Source organism: Cebus imitator, unplaced genomic scaffold (assembly GCF_001604975.1).
Source record: "Cebus imitator isolate Cc_AM_T3 unplaced genomic scaffold, Cebus_imitator-1.0 Scaffold166, whole genome shotgun sequence".
Taxonomy (NCBI): domain Eukaryota; kingdom Metazoa; phylum Chordata; class Mammalia; order Primates; family Cebidae; genus Cebus; species Cebus imitator.
The window spans coordinates 3,016,042-3,021,025 of record NW_016107481.1 but is presented as its reverse complement, the minus strand read 5'-3'; the positions used below and the strand labels follow the sequence as shown (position 1 = coordinate 3,021,025).

At 40.3% G+C, this 4,984-nt stretch overlaps 1 pseudogene; it reads left to right on the top strand.

The window, feature by feature from the left end:
- The first annotated feature begins 2,678 nt into the window (after positions 1-2,678).
- Positions 2,679-4,102, top strand: LOC108315006 (annotated as a pseudogene).
- The last annotated feature ends 882 nt before the right edge of the window (positions 4,103-4,984 follow it).

Here is a 4,984-nt window from a genome sequence, read left to right as displayed (position 1 = left end):
CCCAGGCTGGAGTACAGTGGCATGGTCTTGACTCACTGCAACCTCTGCCTCCCTGATTCAAGTTATTTTCCTGTCTCAGCCTCCCCAGTAGCTGGGAATACAGGCACCCATTACCATGCCCGGCTAATTATTGTATTTATTTTTAGTAGAGACAAGGTTTCACCATATTGGTCGGGCTGGACTCGAATTCCTGACCTCAGGTGCCTACCCACCTCGGCCTCCCAAAGTGCTGGGATTACAGGCGTGAGGCACTGTGCCCAGCCTGTTGATTGTTTCTTTTGCCGTGCAGAAGCTTTTGAGTTTGATGTAATCCCATTTGTCTACATTAGCTTTTGTTGTCTGTGCTTTTGAGGTTTTAAAAAAAAAATCCTTGCCTAGACTACATATCACAGAGCTTCCCCCCTGTGTTTTCTTCTAGTAGTTTGTCATTTCGAGTCTTACATTTAAGTCTGTAATTCATTTTGAGTTAATTTTTGCCTATGGTGAGAGATAAAGTTCTAGTTTCATTCTTCTGCCTGTGGATAGCCAGTTTTCCCAGCATCTTTTATTGAAGAAACTGTTCTTTCTCTAGTTTGTGTGCTGGGCACCTTTGTTGAAAATCAGTTGACTGCAGATGAATATTTCTGGGCTTTCGGTTTTGCTCCATTGGGCTATTTGTTTTTATGCCAAAACTATGTAGGTTGTTGGGGTTCAAGAGGTTCTTGAAAATGCCAAAGGAGTAGAAAGCTTCTTCAAAGAGATAACAGAAAACTTCTCAAATCTAGAGAAAGATACAGATATCTTACAGGAAGTTAAAAAAATCAGTAACCGAATTCAATCTAAACAAGTCTAACCCAAGATATATGATAATCAAGCTCTCAAAAGTCAAAGAGAGGATTCTAATCACCTCTTAAAGGTCCCACCTCTTAATACTGTTATAATGATAATTAAATTTCATTTAAAAAATGTTTATTTTAAAGGGAAGCTGACAAGTTTCTTTATTTTATTTATTTATTTACTTTTCGAGACAGTCTTGTGTTGCCCAGGCTGGAGTGCAGTGGAGTGAGCTCACTGCAGCCTTGACCTCCCACACTCAAGCAATCCTCCCACCTCAGCCTTCCGCGTAGCTGGGACTACAGGTATGTGCTACCACACCCTGCAAATTTATGTATTTTTTGTAGGGATAGGTTTTTGCCATGTTGCCCAGGCTGGTCTCAAACTCCTGGGCTCAAGTGATCTGCCTGCCTTGGCCTCCCAAAGTGCTGAGATTACAGAAACGACCCACCATGCCCAGCTGAGAATTGAATTTCACCATGAATTTTGAAAGTGACATTCAAACCACAGCAATATATAAGCCTAAATCCTACCCTATTATTTCACTATCATCTTGGTTTCAGGCTTATCTCTTGAAATGGATATGGGGAAAGTGTCAGTACTTGAATACAAAGAGAGTTTCTTCCGAACAGGGCTAGACATAAACAATGCAGGCAGTGATAACAAGGAATTTCTCAGAACAACCTCAACTGGAAGGTTTCATGACTACTAAATGCCTCCTTGGCTAATGCCTAATATTCCATAATTAGAAATCTAGTCATCTAAATGAAGGTTTTACTGAAGTGTAAATGTAAATGCTGCTAGGAAAGATAACCTTGGAATGAATAATTATTCAAACCGTGGAGTGAATAATTTTAAACATTCTTTTCCTAAGAGGAAAGGCTTTGAGTGAAATTAGGAAGGAGAAAGCATGGGACAATGGACTTCTGATAATGATAAAAAGAGAAAAAAACAAATAGAAAAATAAAGAGGGTCCCAAAGACAAACTTGAAGGATTTAGTGATTACAATGTTAGGAATTAAGACAGTCCATCTTCAAAATCTTAACAGTATGGTGGATGATTAATCTAGGCAATGTTAGATAAGTCGAAAGGGAGAGTGGAAACTTCCATCTGTGGGTGTTGCTTTCAAAACCAGAGTAAGTGCTTAGGCTTGCCTACCTGCCTTCCATTCTTATGTTGCTTAACCATCCTGTTGCAATTTGTCTGGGCTAATTTCTCTGGGAGCTCATGTGGTCTTGCAGGCTGAGAACTAGAACTAAGAATCACAGTGTGTTGGTTACTCTCAGGCTGTGGCTCTCTGCTTTGAGGCAGTTTCAGTGATTTTACTAGAGATTTGGGAACTAAGCACAGGAGACCTATTAGATACAAAGAGCTTCCTAGAACACGAATTTCTCAGGAATTAGACAGACTTAAGTTTGAGCACTGACTCAATGCCTCACTCATTGTATGACTTTAAGCAAATTGCTTACCTACTCTAACCCTCAGTTTCCCTGTCTGTGCAATGGGATTAATAATACTACTTACCCCTTGGGTTTGTTGTATTAAATAATATGGTCCATTTGAAGTGCTTAGCCCTACATTTGGCACATAGTTATTTTTGTAATTGTTTTTATGTTAGATGTGGTGGTTAGTGTTATGTGTTAACTGGGCTAAGCTATAATACCCAGCTACTTAATCAAGTACCAATGCAGAAGTTATCTGAAGGTATTTTGTAGATGTGGTTGACAGCTATGATCAGTTGACTGGAAGTAAAGGAGATTACTCTCTATAATGTGGGTAGGCCTCGTCTAGTCAGTTGAAGGCCTAAAGAGTAAAATGGGTTTTCTAGAGAAAAAGAAGCACAGCATAAAATTCTGCCTGGGCGGCGAATCACTTATAAATGGCGCCGAAGCAGGACCCGAAGCCTAAATTCCAGGAGGGTGAGCGACTGCTGTGCTTTCATGGGCCTCTTCTGTATGAAGAGAAGTGTGTAAATGTTGCCATAAAGGGCAAAGAAGTGAAATACTTCATACATTACAGTGGTTGGAATAAAAATTGGGATGAGTGGGTTCCAGAGAGCCGAGTACTCAAATATGTGGACACCAATTTGCAGAAACAGCAAGAACTTCAGAAAGCCAATCAGGAGCAGTATGCAGAGGGGAAGATGAGAGGGGCTGCCCCAGGAAAGAAGACATCTAGCCTACGACAGAAAAACATTGAAGTGAAAACAAAAAAGAACAAACAGAAAACACCTGGAAATGGAGATGGTGGCAGTACCAGTGAAACCCCTCAGCCTCCTTGGAAGAAAAGGGCCCAGATAGATCCTACTGTTGAAAATGAGGAAACATTCATGAATAGAGTTGAAGTTAAGTAAAGATTCCTGAAGAACTAAAACCGTGGCTTGTTGATGACTGGGACTTAATTACCAGGCAAAAGTATCTCTTTTATCTTCCTGCCAAGAAGAATGTGGGTTCCATTCTTGAGGATTATGCAAATTACAAGAAATCTTGTGGAAACACAGATAATAAGGAGTATGCGGTTAATGAAGTTGTGGCAGGGACAAAAGAATACTTCAATGTAACATTGGGTACCCAGCTACTCTGCAAATTTGAGAGACCACAGTATGCTGAAATTCTTGCAGATCACCCTGATGCACCCATGTCCCAGGTGTATGGAGCGCCACATCTACTAAGATTATTTATACAAATTGGACCAATGTTGGCCTATACACCTCTGGATGACAGGAGCCTTGCTTTATTACTGAATATCTTCATGATTTCCTAAAGTACCTGGCAAATAATTCTGCAACTTTGTTTAGTGCCAGTGATTGTGAAGTGGCTCCTCCGAGTACCACCGGAAAGCTGTGTGAGAGGCTCTCTCACTCACTTATGTTTGGATCTCCGTAAACACATTTTTGTTCTTAGTCTACCTCTTATACAAACGATGTGCTTTGAAGATGTTAGTGTATAACAATTGATGTTTGCTTTCTGTTTGATTTTAAACAGAGAAAATAAAAGGGGTAACAGCTCCTTTTTTCTTTTTCTTTTTTTTCATTTTTAAGTTGCTGCCAGTGTATTCAATGATGGACAACAGAGGGATATGCTGTAGAGTGTTTACTGCCTAGTTGACAAAGCTGCTTTTGAATGCTGTTGGTTCTATTCCTTTGACACTACGCACTTTTGTAATACGTGTTAATGCTATATGACAAAATGCTCTGATTCCTAGTGCCAAAGGTTCAATTCAGTGTATATAACTGAACACACTCATCCATTTGTGCTCCTTTTTTTTTTTTTTAAATGGTGCTTAAAGAGCCCATCCTTTGCAAGTCATCCATGTTGTTACTTAGGCATTTTATCTTTGCTCAAATTGTTGAAGAACGGTGGCTTGTTTCATGGTTTTTGTATTTGTGTCTAATGCATGTTTTAACATGATAGATGCAATGCATTCTGTAGCTAGTTTTCTGGAAAATTCAATCTTTTAGGAATTGTTTTTCAGATCTTCAATAAATTTTTTCTTTAAATTTAGAAAAAAAAAAAAATTCTGCCGGGGCTTCTACTCAACCAGTCTGCCCTGCAAATTTCAGACTCAAGACTGAAGCATCAATTCCTACCTGATTTTCTATCTTGCTAGCCTGTCTTACAAATTTCAGACTAACGAACCCCCACAATCGCATGAGTCAGTTTCCTAAAACAAAGGCATTGAGTGTAGGGTAGGCTGGATGTGTGTCATATTGGTTCTGTTTCTCTGATACATGGGGTATACTTTGGACACAGGTCAACACAGGGTCAACAAAATCCAATAGAGACAGTAAAGGGAGGGACACAATGCAAGAAAGGTTCTAATAAAAATAGGATCCTCCAAGCAGCTCACTACATGGAATTAAAACTCCCACAGGAAATGGGAGACCCTCAACAAGTGCTCAATGCAAAGTGGCTATACAAAGCTGGGCCTGGTCCCTCCAGAGAACATTCACTTCACTGTTACTGAGGGCATTTGTCCACTATCAGTTGCTTGTTCTGCCAACTTCCTCTGTGGCCTCTGGGATCCCCAGGGAGGAGCTGTCAGAGGTGCCTCTTTTCTTGTGGCTCAGGGACTTAACAGTTAGACTGCAGCTTCCACTGTACTAGGATCATTGCAGGAAGACTGAGCCTCCCAGCATCCTATTCCTTAAGGACAAAAGGTAAAGACAAA